The sequence below is a fragment of the Microtus oregoni genome, unplaced genomic scaffold (assembly GCF_018167655.1).
Source record: "Microtus oregoni isolate MIOR12 unplaced genomic scaffold, Mior012 000005F_ref0000423, whole genome shotgun sequence".
Lineage (NCBI taxonomy): Eukaryota > Metazoa > Chordata > Mammalia > Rodentia > Cricetidae > Microtus > Microtus oregoni.
The window spans coordinates 56,494,203-56,520,328 of record NW_024543064.1 but is presented as its reverse complement, the minus strand read 5'-3'; positions in this window follow the sequence as shown (position 1 = coordinate 56,520,328).

Here is a 26,126-nt window from a genome sequence, read left to right as displayed (position 1 = left end):
AGCAGCCAGCACATTACTAAACTTGCATTGAGTCAAAAGGGTACTGCAGTCCTCATTGTTGCACACCAAATATTTTCTGTTCTCTTTATAAGTATGTGGTATATTGTATATACTCTACTATCACCTTGTGATTAGACCAGTCCATGCTATTTGATATGGCCAAGGAAATGCAAGTGGGCATAAACATCGAGATAAGCAATGCTCCAGAATATTCTTGCTTTCTTCGAATTTGCCCTAGATTTAAGACAGGTACATCAAATCTTCTGATTAACAGTGTAAAAATAATAACCTTCCTTTCATCCAACAAGATTTTAGGCAAGATTGTTTGTTACACAGCACAGTGGTTTTCTGACCATTAACCATAGCAAAATGTGGCATTGATCAAATACTGTGGTATGAAAAGTATGCTATGATGGCCTGTTTGATCAAGTTATTGTAGGCAATATCTTGGAAAGAATTCTATATGTATAACGAACTTGGAGAATTGGGGAATAAGTTGAGAAAATTTTGTAGCACGTATTGGCTGCGACTGGCTTCATTTGACGAAGTATTTGAGTAGAGATGAGCTGAAGAAAGACCTTGTTGGTTTGCAAATTGAAATAAAAAGGAGCTATAATGCCCACAAATTACAGAGCTTATTGCTGTTAGCCTAAACGACTGTTTCTTATATTCTCACAATAAAATCCATAATTGAGAAATGTATTTAAACAAAGCTGATTAAAATTTAGCCTTGCAGCTAATATTAAACAATGAAGACGCCAAGTACAGCTAGTGCTAAAGGCTCTGAGCAGATTGAAGATGCTTCCTATTGTTTCCATAAGAAATAACTACAAGCTTGGTTAATGAAAAGTTATTCTCATGACAGTTGGAAGCATTAAATGAGTCTCTCTGGTCTGAATGGCATGTATTTGTATGTGGAAGCTTCAGAGGACAATCCACTTTCTCACCTTGTCAAGTTTCTAGGCACATGTGTGGCCTTGACTGGTAACCGTCTACTACATATTTTGGCTCATGGCCTCTTTCCAAAGTCAGACACAGCTGGTCTAATGTCTCTCCCATTACTTCACTCTGACACTGATTCTCCTTCTGTTTCCTGTTTCTGCTTTGAGGGGCCTTCGTGATTACGTTGGTCCCATATGTATCATTCAAGATAATCTATTTGAAGATCACCTGACTCACAAGCCCATTTTCACCCGCAATGTTAACTCCTTTAGAGCACAGAACCTAACGCATTTCTAGCTCTTTAGATTAGGATGTGACCATATTGAGGAACGCTATTCTGCCTGTCATTTGTGCAGTGATAGCTACAAAATCCTCTAACCAAACCAAATTATTGAGATAAAGACATGAAGAGATGCCTAATAGGCCTAGAATATCAACAGTGAAATCCTGAGGTGAAAGGAAAGGAGAGATATACCACAAATATATAGGGTGAAGAAGCAACAGACATTTCACAAATAAGAGTATTATATCCTTAAGTTACCAAATTTCTTATTCATAAAGCTGACCAAAATCAAAGTCAGAAATATAGTGATTTTTGAGAGAAATGTATTATCAAATGGATTAACTCTAAACTAGGAGAATGTGACAAGTCAGAACTTTAAAAAAGCACCGAGCTTCAACCATCATTGAAAAGTCTACAGACTAAGAACCTGCCCACCCCATCAGACGTGTAGTCCTTGACGTTCGCTTCAAACGGAACAAAAGAGAATTGTGCAAGACTCTCCATCACAGAGAATATGGGTTCATTGAATTCAGGAGCCCTCATGTTAAAAGAGCATCACAGAATAGAAACCTATAATAACATTTTTCCTGTGGAACATTAGAGTTGGTACAAACCAGGCAATGAGTACAGCATTCCTTCCATCCATACACTTTTCAAAAGAGTTTTCCTGAGATTTTCCTAGCTTGCTTTCCCCACTGAGATAATGGGATAAGAAATGACTTTGATCAGTTTTCTCTGGGTCATCCGAGGCTGTTTCTGTCTTTACTGCAACTATTTGTGTTGCTCTTTCCTTCACATAGACGGAGATCCAGCTCTGTGCGTGACACTGGTTCTGTATCTCTTTGTCAATGGCAAGGATAGGGAAGTGTTTGATCTGGGTAAAACAAAGGAACCAACAGCTGCTAACCCCAGACTGTAGGACAGATTGTGACAGTCACTAGTGCCACTCACTGATAACCAATTCTTATTTCCTATCAATGGAGAGTGGTACTTCTTAGTATGTTTTTTTTTGGGGGGGTGGGACAAGGAAGAAGTTATAAGCTTTAGACCATCATTTCCAGGTCAGAACACTTAATTCCTGGTGGGACAAATGTTCCTTAATTACTGAATTCTTAATTGTAGTTACGTCTTTATTCTTAATTAACTCCTGGTAGTATAAGATATGGGACATCTCCTTGATGAAGCAATCTTAGACATATGTCTGAAGGTTTCAATCCTTACACAGCTTCCTTCTCAACCAACACTGTACAAATTACATGAGTACAAAATGCACTTTTGTTGTTACAGGGGAATTATTCATTTCTGTCAGGTAAGTTAACTTGATACAAGTTGTTATTACTATGTAAAACTTCATTCTGGGATTTATTTAAATAAAGAGTCCACTAAATTTTTGATAAAAATTTATACAGATTCCTTTTGTTTTTGAAAGACACTTCCAGAAATACATTTATGCCAGAAAGCCTGTTACCTCCTTACATTTTCATTTCAATAAATTTTAAGTGTAAATGTAGAGAATTTGTATGAAAAACAAATTCATTATTCATAGGATAATTCTGCCCTTCATTGAATCAATCTGTCCAAGTTTATTGCATGTGATTATTGACACTATATAATTTTGAAGCAGAAGTGTAGGTATAGAGCTCGTCAAAACTTATTGAAGATGGTAGGAAGGATGCCTGGATACATACTGTATTAGCAGCCCCAAACTTGAGTCACAAGGATCAACACTTAAATTATGTTTTATAAAGAATAGAAACACAAAACTCTCAGATTAGCCAAAATCACAAATGCAAAATCTACTGCCAGACACAACATGGCAAGGAAGAAAACTAAAGGGGATGGGAAATAATGAAATTTAGGTGTTTGCACAGTAGTAGCAACAAGTGAAACTCAAGCTATGATGAGGAAGGGAATGAGAAAGTTCATGACGCTTGTCATAACAGAGTTAGTCACCTAAATTTTTCTATCACTGGGTGAGGGCCACCAGATCCAGTTAAGTACAAAGGCTGACCCAGGTTAAATACATAGATTTCATGTAGAAACTAGACTTTCTTCGGATGTCATCGGAATTACTATGCTGCCCCTTAGTGTAACTGAGACGCTGTACAATGACTGTTTTACTTTCTTAATTAATATCTGAGGGCTTTTATGATTTCACTAGAAAAAAAGTTAGTCTTCATCTAGAAAAAGAATTTGATTCCAGAGAATATGAATGGAACTGTTTTGGCTTATAATAAAGTAACATGATTGAGAGGGAGAAGATGAGGAGGAGGAAGAACATTGAACGAGAGAGGGAAGGAGAGGCAGAAAAGGAAATGTTAACTAACAATCCCACAAAACAAATAAATAAAAAATTTCCTGATTTCTAGAAAGTGTATGTACCAAAGTAAGGATGCTGCTGAGGAAACTAGGGCAAAGGGCAGGAAGAAAAGCTGAGGCAACCAGAAATGTGGCAGAACACACAGGTTGATTGGAGTGCAGGGATTAGAGGTGGCCTGGGAAGAGAAGTGTGAGCCGTCATGCTGCAGTTTCCAGAGCAGAGAAGACATGACACAGGACATTTACCTGTAGACCAGTGCCCAGTCTGTCTCTTAGCTTCTACATATGCACAGGAAAATCTTTGGGCACCCTTGGTAGCCCATGCACCCCTTCTCCTAGTTGAAAAAAAGCACTGCATTTGACACTCAAAGCAATCAAATAGTTCCACTGAAAATATTTATCCCTTTTCAAAGAAACTGAATCAAGTTCTCCTTGACAAAGCAAAATCAAGCAAAATCATGGAGGAATTTTAAATAAAGCGGTGTTTTATGTTTTATTTCAGGTAAGGATGTAAAAAAAAAAAACTGCCTTGCTTTCCAATCATCAGTTTACCTTGTGCCTGAAGATTATAGCAGTCTTAGGAATATACCTGAACGCTTACTCCAAAGCTGGAAGAAAACATGCCATTCCAAACCAATATCATTTGAACTAGAAATTCATTTGCGTTCATAAACTGAAAAGATGCAAACACAAACTTGGCATTCCTTTAAGGTTTTCAAAGATAATAGAAGTGTATGCTGACTCTCTAGCCCAAGGAAGCCTGTCAAAATGTTGGCAGTGTTGCTTCTAGCTATTTCCTAGCTGCAGAGATCATTTGAAGTATTTTCCTCATTCATTCAGTTTTTTCATTTAATAAAATATTTGCAGGTTAAAATATCCTCAAGGCATGAAGACATATTCTTGGGACCATAAAGCATATATTAAGCCTCTGGTGATGAAAGGAAGAAGTCTCAAGACAGCAGCCACAGTCTGTCATAATCACGTTCTCACTTGTCTATGATCATTTTTCTTTTCACTTTAGTCTGTGATGTGAGAGGAACACTGAAGTCAACACAGGAGTCAGTCTTGTTATCCAAATTGCTGGCTCTGAAAACCTTGACTCGTCTAGAAAATGGGCACAAAAATGCTGGATCTTCCCATCTCATCAAGGACTCTCAGTGACGGCCTGGAAAAGTGAAATTCTTCCAGCAGAGAAGAGAACAATAGATATTTAACTCATGAACTATTATGTGACTATAATTTCTCTTTTTAAAATGTGTGAACAGAAATCAGTATAGATGATCTCCCTGAAGGTCCACTATGACATTTCTATCTTGCTGGTGACCCTCAGCTATCAAATTGAACTTAATGCCTGCTCGATAAGAAAGAGATCATGCCTAGCGATGGAATATTGTCAATCACCTTGGGCTAGTGAGATCATGGATTTTACAAGAGAACCTAGTACTGGCTTTTACTAGTCCAGTATAATTCTAACTGCATTCTAAATACTTATCCTATGCCCACAGGTAAGTTTTGCTCTCTTATCAAAGATGCTTCTCTGGGCAGCAGATAAAGACCAGTTCAGAAAGACACAACTAAAACAAACGCAGATCACTACTGATCCTGTGGTGCCCAGGTCCAATAGATATATCCTAGGGTTTAGGGAGCGTCAAAGATGTGGGAATGAAAAGATTAGAAGAGCCAGAAGACCAGGAAGTCTGCTGTGATATCACGTTTCTGAGAAATGACAGGAATACCCAGTCACCATACCTCAATAGCATTGCTGCCTAAATAAGACCTGAATAATGACAATACCAATGGACACACTAATGGGAAATGGGAAAAATCTCATGGGGCCCCACCCCTAGAAAATGAACTATGACTGCGTAATGACTACTGAAAAGGGTGAAATTAGTCTTCCTCGGCGATGTACCCTCTAATTGGTTATCCAATACCAAATGGTAAGTCCTGAAAGCACATACATACAAGCAACATTAAACTGACTCAATAGGTTATATTTATATATGATGTGTGCATGCATGTGTGTAACAACACTAATTAATGAGACCATGAATTTGAGAGAAAGAAGGGCCTATGGAAGGATTTGGAAAAAGGAAAGGGAGAGGTAATTCTATTTTAATTTTTTAAATTGCAAAAACTAAAAAATAAAGAACTTTTAAACAATCAAGCAAGTTCCTCTGTGTTAAGAAAGCCTATGAGGCCAGCTCCAGAGGAATCTTTGAGTATCTAGAAAACTAAGTCCTATAAGTGCTAAGAAACTCAATTATCTCATTACCTTGGAGGCCAGAGAAACAGAGATGGACAAGGAATTCTATAACAATCAGCAAAAGTAAGAAAAGCTGGTCTGATCTGTGGTCTCAGGCTGATTTCATTTTGGAAATGTGGGTTCTGCAACCATCTATATCAATCTTATTACATCTTATTACCATCATCAGTAGTACCATGATCTTCATTTTAAAAGGATAAGATTTCTGAGATAAACCTAGCAATATACCATGCACAAGTTCATTAACTCTCAAATGTATCTTCCCAGTATTTCCTTTAGGTGAAGGCAAAAACTAAAGTGAGTCATAATTTTTATTATGCAATGGCCACACATAAATAAGACAACTAAACTTTTCATAAATTGTTTACAAATGTTGAACATGTAGAATTCCCAGAATTAGTATAACATGAAATTGTAACATTCTTATATCAAGAACATTTTTTAGGAGAGAGATAAGGAGAGGAAGAAGGAGAAAGAATTCAGAATGAATTGATATGACCAAGAAAACCAAAATGGTAAACTAGAAAAAGTGATCAGGCTCACACTTTCTGGAACTTCTCCCATACATCACTTTTCCAAATGGAATAATCCATACTGAAGAAGCTTGTTCCCTCCTCCACTTGCTCATAAACATCCAAGTGGATTTCTATCACACTGTGTCAAATCCAATCAGCTACACCCACTGACAATAAAAGGATAGTGAGTTACAGTCTTTGTATGAAGTAATTTTTATAAACTGTAAAATGGCATATATACATATATGAATGTGTATGATACACACAGATACATGTAAATTCATTACAGGTCAAGCATATATGTCACAAATGAGTGTGCACACAGATACATATAAATTCATTACAGGTCAAGCATATATGTCACAAATGAGTGTGCTATACAAACGAGACACTGTAGTTATAAACATGGAAAATAAAAAGATACAACTGTCATCATAAAGGTTACAATACATTTGGAGAAGATATAAACAATAGTTGGCCTGACATGCTATGAAAAATATCAAGCAGCTCAGCTACTAGCCAAGGAGATCAGCTTCAGATGGGGTGGTCAGAGGAGTCCCCTGTAAGGAGACAGAGGAGATGTCCTGTTAGAAAAGGAAGAAACAGTGAGACTACCTAAAAGACAGAAGGTATTTGTAAAGCCTGAGGCAGGAAAAAGATTGACAGGTTCAAAAGATCAAAGAGAAGCCAAACTTTTTAGAGCTGTGGACTGAAATAAGCCATGCACATCACAGTTACAGACTAAAGGGCTTGTTGATTTGTTCTCAATTCTCCATCTGCTATCACTGACTCCTACAAACACTCTGTAACCAAGACAAGTCCTCATGCAGTTAATGACTCAGTGAGAAGCCACATACACCTGGTGATGTGTTTCAAAAAGTTGATACAGAAGGACAGGAAATCACTGGAGCACAGGGAGTAGGCTAGTACTTTCCAGATTATATCTTATAATGTCATTGGCCTTAGGAACACAATTTTCTTATGGAAAAACAATTATATTGCTTCAAATAAATATAGTTGACATTGAAGAATTAATTGATATTTTCAAACCATTCAAAAAGTTAAATGTGTCTTTATTTTCAACAGCTGTACTCCAACTGGTCATGTGTATGAAAAGCTTTTTAAAAAAGCAGATTGTACTGACTGGCTCTTACATTTTACTCAGCTTCAGACTAAGAATGTCAGTCATGCTTGCTAAACCCCTCTATTATTATATGGCTGTCATTCAATGCATGTGTTCATTTTATGTGCAAGTATCTTTTCTCTAACAATGGATTATGAACTACTTGCAAGCAATGATCTATTATTTTTATCTTTCATGTGAATCAAAGCAATATTTTTGGCTATGATGATGACTTGAGCAATAAAGGACCTGAGTTTGGATGACCAGCACACAAATAAAATCCAAGTACTATAGCACATGTCTGTCACCCTAGTATTGAGGGTGAAGGCCAGGAACAGGTAGTTTCCTGGAGTTCACAGGCCATTCTTTTTTTTATTATTATTATGTATACAATATTCTGTCTGAATGTCTGCAGGCCAGAAGAGGGCACCAGACCTCATTACAGATGGTTGTGAGCCACCATGTGGTTGCTGGGAATTGAACTCAGGACCTTTGGAAGAGCCGGCAATGCTCTTAACCACTGAGCCATCTCTCCAGCCCCAAAGCCATTCTAACAGAGTTGGTAAGATCTATGTTCCATGAATGACCCTACTCATAAAAATAAAGTACAGAGTAACTGAAATGATTTTTAACATCAATCGTTGGCCTGCACATATTAAAACACATGTACACTAATGCACACAAATACACATATGTTCATATACCACTTACACATACAGACACACAAAAAAAATATTTCTGAATGAATAACGTCTAGATACATCGATTCTTTTTCTTTCTTAAGATATTAACGTCTGTCCAGGATCATACTGGATCAAACTGTGTGGTTAATGTGAAAGAATTTTACCACTTTTCTATCAAGTGAAGAACTCAGTTCCTGACTCTCTTCTATGACAAACTCATCATCTCCTCCCCTTGAGCTTTTGTAGCAATAAAAGCTACACCGTGAAGCCTCCTGTTCCTGTAAATTATGTTAAATATCCTTCTTTTGATGGCCAAGAAAATTGGTCATTCATGCTCACATAATTAAATCAAGCCTCTTCAATATCACTTGGCTCACAGAGAATACACTCTATGTTACAAACCAATCCACATCCCAAGAAAAAGATTTTGATTTCTTCTATTGTGAGGAGATATTTTTATTGTTAATGATTATATTCTTACGGTGAAAAGTGGTTTTTTTTAAAAAAGCTGATCCTGGATGACTTTTTTTTTTCCCGTTAAACTTATTTCTGAGTAACTCGTAGACATAAGAAGGTAGGACTCTTCTATTATTAAGAAGCAGCTGGAACATTTCATTTGAACATAAGCTGGTCTGAGCATGGCAAACAACATCTTCTAGCCTTTGATTTTTTACTAAGTAATGAAACTTTTTCTTCACACAGTTGTATCTGAAAATTTACCTGTAGCCACAGACAGGGCTCTGCAGGTTACTTATTTGGCAAGGTAGTAGAAACTCATATACTACAAGAAAGAGTATACATGTCAATGGGAACACTAAATGTCCACTATTGTGATTTTTTGTAGGATATCAAACAAAGTTAATAAATTTTAGTAGATATTCTGGCATTTTTTTACATGGCTGGCTTATATTCTTCAATAATTTTAGCTTCTGCACCTCAAGTATGTCTTGGGAGAGAATCCGAAATGTAGCTAAAAAAGAATCTGGATCACCTAGAGATGGAGTGGAACACGTATTTTCAGATAAAATTATCGAGCACTTGTGGAACGCTATTCCCAGGCAACTGTGAACAAATGTCTACTCACCAGATAGGGAATGGATGACAATCAAAACAAGGATACAACCAAAGTTAGTGAAGCAATGAGTTTTTTTAGGTTACTTAAAACCATTGGATAGAGGTTCCTTACAAGATCAGAAACGAGCCAAGGACAACTGCTTCACCAAGGGCCAACTCAACATGGTAGCCCAGCTCACAAAAGCTGGAAAGTGGAATGAACCACAGAATTTGTAGATAACTCAACAGATTGAAGAGTGTCCATTCCAAGTAACTCACGTGGTTTGAGACTCTTCCAAGCTGCTTAACTGGTCCCTACTTCTTCCAGGAAGCTTCCTGGCAGCTCTACTGGTCTGAAGAGTATCTCTCAGCAGTCCTTACTGCTTCTGTATGTTTGGGGAGAGGAGACCTGGTAAACCTGGTCAGTTTCAGGGACTTCCTGAAGCTATTTTGAGTTGTTCGGTGCCTGAGTTTATGGAGTTTTCCCAAAGAATGAAATGTCTCGCTTCTGCTTTGAACACCCTGTTGTTTTGATGACCTTCCCTTCAAGATGGAAGGTTTTCTTCTCACAGGAAACTGCTACACTATGATAGCATGCTAGAAAATACTTATTATTTAGATGTTCACATGATAGCATAAAGGATAAATATTAAACAATGAAGGGAGATAAAAATCCAAATGCTAGGACTATAGCATTTTCTATAGCACGAGTGAGCAGTGTTAAGGTGGAGTGGATAGATTAGGCTTCTCCAGCACTATACCAAGATTTCTTGTGTTTTTTAAGTCCACAGGTTTAAGATTAGTTGCCCAGCCCAGATAATCTAGTAACCCTGCCCACATTTAAAGCTCCCTCACTAGTTTTTGATGAGGGTCCCTATGGTTTCTCATGTTCTGATCACCATAGCCTTCTAGACGAGCAGTTCTCAACCTATGGGATTTGAACCCCATGAGAGTTGCGTATCAGATTTCCTGCATATTGGATATTTAAGATTACTAACAGCAGCAAAATTAGAGTTATGAAATTACAATGAAATTATTTAATGACTGGGGTGACCACAACATGAGGAACTATTAAAGGGTTACAGTGTTGTGAAGGTTGAAACCACTGCTGTAAAGGATGTCTGGATCTTATTGCTTTCTTCATCATGCCCACTTTCACCTGTTTACAGTGACTGAACTCTGGCTGATTTGATCCCTTCCTTCTGAAGTGTTGAATTCTCAATACATAACACATGTCTATCTTATACCCACATTACTATCTCTCTCAGAGGACCTTCACCCAACAAATGGTGAGACCACAATTTAAAGAACAGATGCTAAGCCTGAGAAAGAATATACTAAGATATTAAGATTTTGCAGATACTAAGTCTGAGAAAGAAGAAAGAAACAGGATCAGACAAGGAAGGAGAAAAGAAGGCAAGTCAATTGTTAGAAGGAAAAATTAAGAGAAAGAAAAAATGTTACCTGTTTAGAAGATAGATAGCCAGTTCTTCACATACTCATAATTTAAAACATGGTGAATGTATCACAGTGCTTTGAAACTGTATTGACAAGGTTCTCAGACCAGGGAACTGAGTAAAGAGCCTACAGCAGAGTCATATATACTATATTGGCCATACTAGTCTTACACATAAGTCAGCTAAACTGGCACAGTGGGCTTCAGAGAGGAGACATCTGACAAGGTAGACAGTGGCTCCTGGTTCAGACTCCAGATTAGCAATGTGTTAGCCTACCCTTTGTCTCTGTGAACAGTTGAGTAAAGTTCTTGATAGGAAATGAGATAGAACTCAGGGAAGATATGATTGAGTGCCCATCTGTTTCTGGAATGTGCATAGAGGTTTAAAGAAAGGAATGATAAAGTGTGTGGCCTTGAAGAGTTGAAAAAAGTGTCCTTGTTCTTAGTGTCCAGAGACTTGTGATGAGTTCCAAAGAAAGTAAAAGAGAATGGAAAGCTACGAAGCATATGTCATTTAGGAAACGAGGATGCCACAGTTGTCTAGTTTTAGCTTACTGGTCTGGTTTAACATCAAAGGAAAGACATATTTACTTCACTAGATAAAAATGGCAAGGGAATCAGAAAGACATGAGAGATAAGCAACCAAAACTGGTTTCTATCATCTCTCTATCCTCACATGGCTTCTGGAAGCTGGAACAACCACCCTTGGAAACAAGTTCTTGAGGTAAGCAAGGGCAGCATCCTTAGCCTTCTGGTTGCAAACCTCACTGGTAACAGCTTCAGTTCTAGCATATCTGTTAAATGAACTTCATACTGGTCAACTGAATATATGAGTAAGTAAATAAGTGAGACATTTTTGCATATTTAAGTCTGCATTCTATATGATATCCTGCCTCAATTAATTCTCATTTCAACCCTGCTACAAGGAATTCACACCTCTACTTATTAAATAAGGAAACTAGAGCTTAAACAAATATGGTTTTTTTTATTCTTTTATTATTTTTTTATTCTTATTTATTTTTGTTATTCAGAATCACAGGAACTAGAGAGTTGAGACATAAGTCCAGATAATTTGGTTTAAAGTCTATTTTTTCTTTATAGTAAAGCTGCTTTTACTCATTCAAAATGTCAACCCCAGTCATTAAAATACAAATTTGGTAGCAAAAGGTATCACGGACTGTTATGCTAACAAGAATTAGCAAACACTTCAGCACACTCTGTCTTGTGTTTTTCCAAGGTTAGGAAAGGACCGTGGTGTGAGTTTAGGGCACTGGCTTGTAAGTGGAAAAGTTGGAGAATCTGAAAACCCATGCTTGCTAATGAAATCAGCATATTTCTCTACTCCTGCCCTCACATGCCTTGCCTAAATATGGATGCAATGTCTTCATGAGAACAAGTCATGTGACCATCAGCAAAAGGTGTAAGAAAATTCAGAACCTACATCCTAAAAAAATCATGGCCTACAGGTTTGAGGCAGCATCAAGCATTCTGTTGATTATAGGTAAAATAGCCGCTAATACTCAAGAATATAGGTGATAACATCTCTAATATACTTAAATTAATAAGACAGAAATAAAGCAGTGCATTTTATTCCAATAAATATGTCGCTTTATCTTTTCAAAGTCATACTTCCTAGCTCTAAAACAAAGAGCATTTATCATATACATGTAATTGACCTTAGGTGATGGTTACTATGAATAACAAGAGAATTTTCTTGGAAATTGAATTACTTAGATAAAGGCGCTGATTTTTCTAAATAACAATGATCATAGGGTTGATGCACTCAGTAGACACCGAGTGTTGAAAAGTTCACATCCTATTAACAACCCTTCCCGGTACTATCACTTGGAATAAGTTCTTTCTCTCACAAATCAATATCACGACGAATCCGGCAGCAGGTGGAGGATGTAAAAATGAATCATTTTTCAATCACTTCTTTCAGCGTGAAAGGTTTCACATGTCTAGACGTATTTTGCTGTTGAATCCCACACTGATATTTAAAGGGCTGTTTTTCCCTGTTGCATAAAAAATTACCCTAATTATAGGAAAGTCTTTTGATCACATGCTGTCACTCCCAGGCAGGCAGAGTGGAGCCCATCTGAGTTCCTCCTGTGGCTCCAGTCAGTCCGTCCAACACCAGCCATCAGGGACTGTGTACTACCAAGCCTCTTCCCTCCCCTTTGATGATGAACATTGTACAATCTTTTAATTTCCAAAACTGAGTAGAAACACTTCATTTTTCCCACATGGCATTTAATTAAAAGTTGAACCCAGAACTTTGTAACAAAGATGTGAAGAATAACAAGTAAGAAAACTCTGACTTACAAATGATTCTTTGGTGAGGCAGGAGTTGGAAGGGACTGTGTATTCCTCAAATGATCAGATGTCAATGACTGGCAGACATAGTTGTGCCCTGTGTGAAAAGGTTTTGAGAAACACCGTCAGAAAAGTAAGAACTCATAAAGTGTATTCACATCAGGGAAGCACCTGGATCTGAGAAGCGCAAAAGGAACAAAGAAATAGCAAAAGGGACTTAATGGTTTAGTTGGTGGGCATGTCCGGAGTCACAAGGATAGGACCAATATGGGTTGCTGAGATCAAATGAATTCTGAAAATGCTTTTAACTTTATCAAGTTATTGATATGCTTCTCCTTACACAACTCACCTATGTGGTATAAGTGAAAATATTTCTTTATTTACCATAGAAAATAATTAGACACTGATGTTTCTAAAAAGGCTATATCATTGCTTTTGATTATCACCCCGGGTACCATCCCACCTAACCTTCACTTGGCCCACACTGCAGTTACTTCAGAAAAGGATGGACCTCTCTTCTGGGTTGCGTGTGGATGAATAGACAGTCTTGAACAGGGATTATATGCTTAGACTTGCCAAAAGAATATTCGATGACAGTTTCTCCTCTTTCCTAACCAGATCAGTGTTTTCTCTGAAGACAAGACTTTTCCATGGTTCCTTTCATCAGAATGGCACCCATCTCATTGGCGTTGCTCCACTAATCCATCTTGGCTTTGCTGTAGACAAAGATTATACAAAAGAATGGGAAATGCTCCTGCCTTGTTACCATACTCTATAGGTTTAATTTCCGTTTTGCAATGGGCCAGGGAAGTGATCCCAGAAAAAAAAATTGTTTAGCTTCCTGGCATCTGTGTTGCATTCACGAAAATGGAATGATGGCACCTAACTCACAAACCTGCTAAAGGTTGAATGGAGGGATTTGAATATACCTGGTTTGGAGTGAGTCCAAATAAACTTTCACAGCATTCAGACTATTTAGTTTTCCAGTGAAGTGGGGAAAAGTACCAGCAAACTCGTAACTTTTTTATGTCTAGACACTTGCATACCCCATGCAGGAGAATATAGATCCTTCATGCGTACAGAGCATTGTTTCAGGAAGATAAATGCCACACACCCACTCAACAGGAAAGAATGATTGACAGGTAGCATTGACCTTCTCCCAGGAAATCATAGATTTTCAAAACAAGCTCTTAAAAAAAACTGCATAAATATGCAGCGTGCGTCAAAATCTACACGGCTGTGATTGTTTGGACAACGTCTCTTCTCTCGTTGCTTCCATCTTTGCTTTGCAGAGTGATGTGCTATTGCCACAGAGGAAGGCTCCAGGGTGTTTATTATAATCGTTTGCTTAAGGTTCTTTGGCAGATCACATGTTTTACTTAATTAAATAATGTCCCAATTAATTGATTTGTTTGTAGACATTCTTAATTTAGTAAACGCCGAGCAGAATGCTAAAAATACCATTATATTTCTGACAGAGGCGCCACTAAAGTCTGATAATTGATAGCTTGGCTGTTTCCTCTGATGGCCTGAAAAGCTTTTAAAGCTAAATTCTGTAATCATGTTCATCTTTGGAAATTAGTTTTGTGAAACCACACATTTAGTTCTTGCTGAGAAATCTCATTTTAGTCATTTTAACATAATTTATAATGCATAAACTAAATTAGCTTTTGTAGCTACGCCAGCACATTTTTCTTTAATTTTTATCTCATCCTAATATATTTTTGACCTTGAAAACTGTAATGTCTGTTGGATATTGAAGCCTCTGAACAAAGAAAATCATTTCCATTCCATCACTATGGTTACACTTTCTTCGCTCTCCGGCACTGAACAGTGCTGAAAGTGTTGAATCTGGATTCCTCAGGAGGGCAAGGGGAACTTCATGTAATATCATTTAGTTCTGATTAAATAAACACATATACATAATGGAACCCAGGAAAGTAGCAAATTACTTCACTCTGTTTACATTGCATATGATATGACTGATAGGAAGGGGCAATATATCACCCAGTGTTATTTGCTTCAGTTTCTGTTGTGTGGGTTTTTTTTTTTTCCCTAGGCAGTCACACATACATATTCAGCTCAAAAAAACACAGTCAGAATGCCAGGCAGCTCCTAACACCTCCGGTACTCCTCAAGTCAAAGTGGTTTCATTTCCTTCTAACATCAGAGAGCTTCAAGTGGGAAGTACACAATTCCTTGTCCACCAGGGACACCTTTCAAATGAGCTCGTGCCATGTCTCTCACCATTCTACAATGGTCTTGGCTATCCTACAAAAGCAAAGGAAGTACTTGGTCATTCAAAAAGATGCTGTATTGCTTTCTCCAATAGAAAAAAAAAATCACTTTTTTTTTTTTACAGATGGCACCTTTTGGTGAAATGTTGTTATCAATTTCTCACAATGTCACTTAAAATGGAGTTTTTGATTCATTGCCTTTGTAGTTCATGTATCAAAGCCATCTTGAAGAAAACTGTTAGCAAGCATTCAGTATCTTCAAGAGGACATACTGTTTCCTAGAGGAATATGAGTGTTAATTAGCTTTCTGTAGTCCTGACACAATACCTAAAAGAAACAGCTAAGAGAGGAATTGTTTCGTTTCGAGCATGACTTCAAATATTTTTGAGCATAATTTCAGAGCATCCATCCTATAACAACATGGTTCTGTGTGTTTGAGCAGGACAATGGGTACATATGGAGAAGACATTTGCTCCTCATGATGGACAGGAACTGGAAGTTGATAGGGTCAGATAGGGAGTGTGGACCTGGTATAAGCTTAAAGGCACATCCCAAGAAGTCTACTTCCTCAAGCTAAGCCTTGACCCCCAATTTCTGTGACTTTCCAAAATAGTGCCACCAATTGGGGAACAAGCAAGCATTCAAAACATGAGCTTGTAGGAGCACTTCAGACTTAAACCATGACAATATCCAATTAGTATTATAGCATGTTAAACTCACATAGTCTCAATCGAAATATTTAGGTTCTAAAATTTGTGTTAGCACAGACTTCTAGCTACCTGTGTTGGATGGAGCAAGAGCAATGAAGATCTACTGATTTCAGCAGCAAATAATGAACCAAGGAAGTGGGATAAGGGAAGAAATAGTGAGAACCAAGGTAGGTAGTCTTCCTCATGAGTAGTTTTCAGATGGAGGAAACACAGTATTCACTTCTGGCTCTTACAAATAGTAAACAATCCATAAATATGGGTAGTAAGGGAGGACAGGAACTGTTGAAGGGGTCCACTGTTTCATAAGACTTCATAATTTTGATGGTGCAACTCAGCAGACTGAATTCAGCTAAAAGGAAAAACTCTGTTACAAATCTAAGTGAGGAAGACCCTAGTCAGAATTAAATGAGGCTGCAGACACCAGACAGTAATCCACAGACATGTGGTAATACACAGGTTAATAGAAATGGGTTAAAATAAGGTGTAAGAGCTAGCCAATAAAAAGCTAGAGCTTGATTTAATTAATACAGTTTCTATGTGGTTATTCTGGGGTTGAGCAGCCAGGAGGAAACAAGCAGCCTTCTAAAACACCTACCCAGTGAATGGGGTAGCTTGGTTGAGATGCAACTGTAAAACAACTTATTAATGAACAGCTGGTATGTATGTGGTAATCAAATTCTAATAACTTAGGTGTGGAAAATGAAACACCATCAAAGGCAACTCCACTTTGTGTTTCAGTCAGCCTCAAATTATGCACTAGGATCAATTAAGAACATGTCAACATTGTCCACCTTCGGTGAAAACTCTCATGGCATAGCACACTACATTAGAGGCAGAAATTCACAGTTATCAGTGGTATGCAGATTAACAGGCCCCCAAACATGGTCTTTACTCTGACCCCTAGAACTTGTAATTATATTATAAGATTATAATAAAGAAAAAAAGGTCTAAGATTAAAAATGAACTAAATCTATCAAACTATTAACCTTCCTATAAAAAGGACATTATTCAAGTGATTCCAAAATAATTATAAGATTTTTCTCTTTTTTAATTATTTATTTTATAGACATATACATGTATGTGTACCTGAGTGTGTGTATGTGCTTCATATGTATGCAGGAGCCTACAGATGTCAGAAAAGAGCATTTGATCACCTAGAACTGAAGTTACACGCAGTTATAAGACATTCTGTGGGTGCTGAGAACCAACCCAAATCTGGAAGAGCAGTGAGTGTCCTTAATGGCTGAGCCATCTATATAAGCTCTCTTTAAAAACAAGGATAACATAAAAAGAACTCAGAGTAATGGGATGGGAAGACTTAACCTGCCTTTTTTCTAGTGGAGACCATAGTCTAAGTGGTGTGTGCAGTCTCTATAGGCTAGAAAAGGAAAAAGAAAGAATCTGCCTCTAGAGCCTTCAGAAGGAACAGCCTGCTGACACCTTGATTTTAGTTCAGTGGGAAGAGCTATGCTGGACTTCTCCCAAACAAGACTGAAGACAAGAAACTGTAGTTTTTGAAAGGCCCTTCATTTATTGTAAACTGATATGGCAGCAAACTGAAAAAAAAATCTAAACTCTCCAAGTTCAAAGCTACTCATTCTTTTTCTTCATATTTCCTTCATATTTCAAGGATACAAATCTTCAATGATATATCCATACATCGACTTTTGCTTATTTTTGAAGTATTTGCAAGATTTAAGTATAATATATGACCAAATTATAGAAGTACTTTCTGTCTGTATAGTACCCTTTTTGAATACCAACTTCCTTTGAATTTTACTTGAAATATCAATGCTAACCTCTTTGGATTTTTAGAAGGTGAACTAGAACATGCTTCTCAGGTCACAATATTGATTTTGAAGGATTCAACTTGAACACCAAGAATTGGCCAAGGAAGATAACCTTAATGTGATAATTATTCCACCCTCCTAGAAATCATTCCTGTTAACTTAAATAATTTATCTCACACTAACCCACTTAGCTGGAACTGGAAAATACCAGAGCTATTGACAAGCTTTGAATGACTCACAAAGAATAGGAAGCCAGTGTGATGTCAAGATCAAGATTAAAAAAATTTGAAGGAACAGGAAAACAGCAAGGTGATTAAACTGGATTAAGCATGGATCCTTCCTGGGATAGTACTGGATCCTGATAGTCAAAGCTAGTAAGGTTTCTGGGTAAATATCAAGAGGTACATAATCTAGAGAGATCACTGAGTGGAGAGAGAGATCAAACAGAGTGTCAGTCCCAGCTCGCCTTCCGAGAACCAGTGGGCAGTGTTCCTGTAGCCTCCCTTGGTTTTGCATGACCTTCATGTTTCTAGAGCTGAATCAAAATGTGTCTGTATCTTGCAGGGATCCCTCTGTCCCTTTACTGCCCACTCGTTCCTCTTCATGGAGTTCTGTTTCTTTGATGTGTCTCTCCTGCTTTTCCCTTTAGGAGTTCAGACAACTTGAATATCTGATTTTTATCTCCTTTTTCTCTTTTCTTTTTAATTTGTTCTTTAAATGTCAGATTTACTCAAAGGTCTTTCCATCTTTATACTGCGCTGGTGTTGTTTCTTTTTTGTCTTAAGAGAAAAAAGGTTTTGAAATTCATATTGATACACTGTTTATTTTGTTGTTCTTTTTAATAACAAAGTTTATTTCAGCAAAATCTATGATAAAAGTCTCTGAAAAGACAAATTCGCTTATTTCAGCATCTATTCATGATCAATGTTTACTTCCTTATAACTTAAGGGTAGAAACATAAAAAGATGATCCTTATTCTACAAGAATCCCCCAGTCACTAAAGAAGAATAACAAATATATTCTAGAAATTATATAAACAGGCTGAAACATACCTGGGGCTCCTGGTTGGCAGCATGGAGTATGCTTTGGGTCTCAAGGTGCCTTGGTCAAAATTCATTATCTATCCTTCAACTTAAGAGAAAAGAAAGAAAAATGTGAGGACTTCCATCTAAGCAGCAACCCACAAATCCCTGTACTGCAAGTTCCCCATGAGCAAGAAGAATAGGAGTACAGTAGCAAGCATGGAAGGTAACTTCTCCAGACCCTCCTATGCATGGTCTAACATCACTAAAAAGTCCACCAGGAATGAAAGGCTAACATGGAACCAGGTAGATTCAGGCTACTGAAAACTGAGTAACTGAGAGGCTTTCCTGATGTCTTGTTGAGGATGAGTGACTTATCTATCACTAAGCAGGTTTGAGAGAATGGCCTTCCACACACTGAAGCCTTCTCTTTTTGCTGTGAGTTCCTTCGGTCTTTCTCCTAGACCAGTGGCTTAGTCATTTCCATGCCATCACCTGTTCCTGTTTTAAGAGTCATGTGACTCTTTAAATCAGTCACTGACACAGCTAATTCTTCTTCAACAATATCCATATCCATCCTCTCCCTCCTTCCACAGTAAAAGTGCACTTTTCATTTTCTGATGTGAAATAATTTATCCATTTTCTCTTTGAGAGCATTTGAGTTGTTTCAGGTCTCAACTGTTGTGAATCGAGTGCTGGGAAGAGCGCAAATGCTCTCTTTTCAGTTATCTTTGAAAAATATGTGGAATAAATATTTCATCAGATTTAGTCATGTGTTTTATTTAACGCATAAAAATTGACAGCATCAAAATTGGTTGGACCATTTTGTACCCCACCAGGTCTACATCCTGGCTGATGTTCAATGTTGAGATCTTGAAATTACAGCACTCCTAGAGGGGCAGTACTGTCCTGTCTTTGTGTCAGTCAGTGCTTCATTCATGACTAGAAATAAGCAATATTTCAAGTTCTTTATCCCTGCATCTCCCATTGGAAAATAAAACATTATCTATTGCTATCAAGACATTTATTATTATTATTAGATTTTATATACTCTGATTTATTCATATATAAGTCCTGTTTCATAACTAATATGCTGTGGATATGTACTCATATGTTGCCCAATTAATACTGTCAATGTGTATTTTATTTTTTAAGAGATAACAGTCATTTTATTGAAATAAAATATAATAAGATAAAACAAGCTAATACATCTGATTTGGACAAAATAAAGAAACAGTAAAGGGTCCAAGAGAAGACAAACAAAGCAGAAACCAACTTATTTGCACACTCGGAAACCCCATAAAAACACTATACTGGTAGCCATAATACATGTGTGAAGGACCCAATGCAGACATATGCAGATCCCATGCGTGTTTCCTCCATCTCTGTGAGCTCATATGTGCACAGGACTTGTTTTCTTGGTGTCCTCCATCCCTTCTGGCTCTTAACACTCTTTTCTGTCTCCTCATCTACAGCATTCCCTGGGATCTGAAGGGAGGTATTTGATGAAGACACCAGTTTAATGCTTAGTCTTCTAAGATCTCTCACTCTCTGCACAATTTCTGGCTGTGGGTCTCTGTATTTGTTCCTATGTGCTACATAACTAAGTTTCTCTGATGATGACTGAGAAAGGTACTGATCTCCACTTATAGAAGAATGGCTTTAGGAGCTATTTTATTGCTATGGTTTGCTGTTGGTTTTGCTTGCTTGTTTGTTTGTTTGTTTGAAGCAGTATTTTATTTTACCCTAGGTCCCTGGGCATTTAGTCTCAGGGTCTTACATCACGACATAGCTATAAGCTTTTGGGTGCCAGGAAGTGGGATGTGGTGGTTTAAAACAAAACAGCCTCCACAAAGGACTGACACTATTAGGAGGTGTGGCTTTGTTGGAGTGGATATAGCATTGTTGGAGGAAGTGTGTCACCACGGAGGCAGGCTCCAACTGAATGTTTTCCTTTATAAGAGTTGCCATGGTCATGGTGTCTCTTCACAGCAATAGAAACCCTAACTAAGACAAGTGGTATAGCTGAATCTTGAGGTAGATAGATTTTTAACTTCCTAAGGAACTACTTACCACACTGCCTTCTAAAGTGGCTGTATTAATTTGCACTCCCGGCAACAGTAGATGACTGTTCCCCTTATTACACATCCTCACCATCATGAGTTGCCGCTTTATTTATTGATCTTAGCCATTCTGATGGGTGTGAGACAAAATTTCTAAGTAATTTTTGTTCCCATTTCCTTAATTACTAACGATGTTAAACATTTCTTTAAAAACTTCTCAGCCATTTGAATTTCCTCTTTTGAGAATTCTCCATTTAGATCGTCACTCTGCTTTTTAATTGGGTTTTTGTTTCCATCTATATAGTTTCTTGAGTTCTTTATATATTTTTGATATTAGTTTTCTATCAGATGTGGAGTTGCCAAAAATCTTTCCCCATTCTATAGGTCTCAATGACATAGTTTTTTTTTTGCCTTACAAAAGCTTTTCAATTTTATGAGATTATTGTCAATCTTATTAACTATGCTAACCATATTCTGTTGAGAAAGGTTTTCCTGTGGCAATGAGTTTAAGATTATTTCCCACTCTCTCTTTTATCAGGTTCAGGGTATCTGATTTTATGCTAAGGTCTTTGATTCAGTTGGGCTTTATGCAGAATAATAAGAATGGATCTATACAGATTCTTCTCCATGCCATTGTCTGGTCTGACCAGCACTATTTGTGGGAGATCCTGTCTTTTCTCTATTATGTATTTCTGGTGTCTAGTTCTCCCCACCCCCCAACTCTTGACATCTGAAATAGTTCAAAGGAGGAAACCATTTCAGACATCAAGAGGTGAATAGGGATAGCAAGGGCTGCAATCCAGGAACTAAGAAAGGTTTGGTCAGAAAGAGACATAACAACAACTAAAAATTACAAGTATATAAGACTCTCGTCTTGAGTTGCTTTCTTTACAATGCCGAAACCTGGACTATGAAATGCTCCTCAGAGCAGCAGCTGAATGTGTTTGAGATAGCGTGTCTGAGGAGGATTTTAGGCATCATACTAAGAGATAGGCTGTGCAAAGACGGCATTAAGAAACATCTCCATCTATTGAAGGAAGCAAACTACAGGATACGGCAATGCTGCTTGAGATACTTTGTCATGTTATAAGAATGAATGACAACAGATATATGAAAATAGTAATGCTTGGAGGAGTGCACAAAATAAGACAAAGGAAGGCTCAAAAAACACTGAATAGAAAGCATAAAGGAAGACTGGGAAACCTTGGGCATGACAATAACACAAGCATATAGGACTGCCCAGGATAGAAACAACTAGAGAAATACCAAAAATGGGCTGCACATGCCTGCTTAAGCACTGCCAGGGTATAATGAATGATGATGATTTCTGGTGTGTAAACAGAGACTGTGCTTTGGTTTCCCAGCCACCCAGACCCAAATAATCACACAGAAACTATATCAATTACAGCACTGTTTGGCCAATATCTCAAGTATATTCCTGGCTAACTCTTACATCTTAAATTAACCAATGTCTACTAATCTGTATATCGCCACAAGGCTATGACTTATTGGTAAGGTTCTGGTGTCTCTCTCCTCAGCTATATGGTGTCTCTCTGATTCTGCTTTTATTCTCCCTGAATTCAGCTTAATTTTACCCACCTAGCTCTGTACAGCCCAGTCACAGACCAAAGCATCATCTTTATTAACCAATGGTAATAAAACATATTCACAGCATACAAAGGGGAATACCACATCATCTCCCATTTTCTGTCTAAATAAAAAGAAAGGTTTTAACTTTAACATAAAATTACATACAACAACCCGGGCGGTGGTGGCGTAAGCCTTTAATCCTAGCACTCGGGAGGCAGAGGCAGGCAGATCTCTGTGAGTTTGAGGCCAGCCTGGTCTACAAGAGCTAGTTCCAGGACAGGAACCAAAAAGCAATGGAGAAACCCTGTCTCAAAAATCCAAAAAAAAAAAAAAATTACATACAACAAAACAGTTATCAAAAAAGAATTAGAGTTACCATATTTAGTGTATTTGTATCTGGCAAAATTAAAGAGAATACTCTACCATCTATTTTATCTTGTGAGTCTAAAGTTTCATATCTAACTTATCTTTTATCATAACTAAGGAAAATATAACTATAATTATCTGTCTTCAACTCCATCAAAGATCCCAGAAGGATATAATATTACCTAAGTAAACAGGAAATGCATTGTAAGCAACTTCCAAAACTCTAGAATTGACAGAGACATATTACTGCCTGGACAGTCATCCAAAGTTCTTTTGTAACATTGGGGCATCCATCTTCAGCCTACAGTACCATAGTATCTGGTAGACTTTTTCATGAAGCAGGAAATTTGAAAGACTGTCTCACCTATATTGTCAGTTTGTCAATCACTTTCTTCTGTGTCCTGCAGAATGTTTGGCAGACTCTTTCATGAAGCAGGAACCCAGAAGGACTATCTTAGGCAAGTTCAGCAGTCATTTTTCTGAGAGTCCAGCATGTCCAGTTTATACAGCATAGCATCAAGCAGTCTAGGCAAGAGCTTTTTCTTGCCCAAATGGCTAGCTTTGTCACATTGAAGACAAATTCCATATGTTTTTTCAATGCACATCAACCTCACTGAAGTACATTGGTGCTGCCAGAAGCGGACATGTCTCACCGTCAAAAAAAAGTCTAAGTTCTTAAAACATTTTAAATGCCATATTCTGTAAATCTTTGAAAGTTTTGAAGAACACCTATCCATCTGAAATATATCTCTATACATCTAGAAAGTCTAACTAACATAACTACAAGCTTGACTATTATAAATGACTATGTAATTTTTAATTATATATTACATTTTTAAATGAGCTCTCTAAGCATAGTACCTAAACAAGAGTAGAAATATACACATAACAAAATTGATCTTAAATTTGTATCAATAACCCAAAGTTCATAGTAATGTAAATTAATCATTTCTATATCATATACCCCCTTAAATAAAAACAAATATTTATAAACAAAATTTTTAGAAATTTATGAGTTGTTTTCTCAAAATGTTTCCTGCTATTTGTTGTGTTTTTATTTTTTGAGTTCATAAAAACCTTTTAGAGGGTCTTGTTCCATCAAACCACATTAGCCTGGTATGAATCCACAGGTTCTATGTAAATAAAAGCAGAACCTCTTTTCCAAAGTAACATATCCTTAGACACAAATTTTGAAGCCAAGATTTATATAAAATATATATAAATATTGGTTTAACTTTGCAGCTCCTACAATCAAATGTCTCTCTGCAGTTAGCTCATTAACAATAAAAAGAAAAAAATCAAAGAAAACAAAATAGTACACATACTTCAGATTCTCTGTGTATTTTCCAACATGACGTGGCTTTTTCATTTTATATTTACTTTCACTTTAAAGACTTTGTTTTATTTTTAAAAAACTGTTTTTTGTTTTATAACTATCTATACTATTTTTCCTCTCTCTCCCAAGCCTAGGTACATATTTTTAAAAAGCTATGTCTCGTTTAGAGGTCTTTTATTTGTGTATCCTTTTATGACAAGGAGCATTTTAAAATAGTAAGTAGTGTGGTTGTGGCAGCCCTTGATGATGGTTCTGCCTCTGTTGGGTTTTTAACATGACAGAGGTGGTTCACCACCAGCTCTGGGTGCCATGTTTACCATCCCAACTCTGGGAAGCAGTTGGCCCATGCCACCACCAAGTAACTTACAGCATGCTGCCCACAAACCCCATTCAAGTGCTTGGTAACAGGACCTCCAGAAAGAAGCAGAGCTATTTGTGCCACCAGTTTGAACCAGAGAGTCATTTCTTAAAGGAAACTTTACTTGCAAGCCCACAGAGACTATAAAAAAAATGTGGCTTCTAAGAAACCAGAACCTGTGAACAACCTAAATGCCCTTTGACCAATGAATGGATAAAGAAGATATGGTACATTTACACAAAAGAAAACTACACCGCAGAAAAAAAAAATGACATCTTCAGATTTGCAGGCAAACGGTGGATCTAGAAAACATCATATTGAGTGAAATAACCCAGACCCAGAAAGACATATAAAATATGCACTAACTCATAAGTGGCTTTTAGACATAAAGCAAAAAAAAAAAAAAAAAAAAAAAAAAAAACAGCCTACAGTTCACAATCCCAGAGAACCTAGACAACAAAGAAGACCATAAGTGAGATATACATGGATCTAATCTACATGGGGAGTAGAAAAAGACAAGATCTCCTGAGTAAATTGGGAGAGTGGGGATCATGGGAGAGGGTAGAACAGGAGGGGGAAGGAAAAGAGGAGAATGGAGAAAATATATAGCAAACAAAAAAAGAGCTAGTTCTAGGACAGGCAGCAAAGCTACAAAGAAACCCTGTCTCTAAAAATAAAATAAAACAGAGTCAATTTTTAATATTTCATCAAGATTTCCATATCATTTCAGTATTTGAATAATAGGAGGCTGTGGCATCAATGTTACATTAGCTTCATAAAGTTGAGACGCATTGCCAGGCAGTGACACCACACACCTCTAATCTCATCACTTAGGAGGAATCTCAGCAGAGGCAGATGGGTATTTGTGAGTTCAAGGCCAGTCTGGTTTAGAGCAAGTTCCTGGACAGCCAGGGCTATACAGTAAAACCCTATTTCAAAAAACAAAACAAAAAGCTGAGAAGTATTTCCAATTCATCTTTTTGTAAAATGTTGTATAAAATAGGAACATTTCTTTATTAAATTTAAAATAAATTTTCCAAGTAAAGTCCTTTGGTTTGCAATTATAGTGTGAGAATTTTTCAAATTAAAATTTCTATTACCTTGTCACTTAGGCATGCTAGTCAGAAATAATTGTTGGATTTCTTGACATGAAGTTATTCATAGTACTTTCTTAAGAATTTTTAATGTCCCTAGCATCTGATGCCCCCCTTTACATTTATTGTGTTGGCCATTTGTATGTTCTCTATTTCATTTTTTAAAATCTTTCCCAGTATAGAAAGAGAAACACTCTCAACAGGGGTATCATGAAAGAATTGATACTCAAGTTTTTTGTCATTTACGAAACACAAGTTCCTAGGAATTTAAATAGCATTGTATTATCTAAGTCACTTCCTGTGTATGTAAAGAAAATAAATAAAATGAAATAATAATTGGAAAAAGGCAATTCCCAATTTTAATGGTCTCCTCAGTTCTCCAGTTATTTGTTTTGCTGATTTTTTTACCACTTATCTATTTTCTGTTACTTATAGTCTGCATATTATTTTCTGTTGCATCAATTTTCACTCTGTATTATCCTGTTTAGTCTTGAGTATATTTGCCCTGATTCTGCTCTTTCTAAAGTGTAAGCATACACGGCTAATTCTAACCCATACTGCTTTCTTAAAATATTTGTTTTCCATTATAAATTTCCTTCTAAAC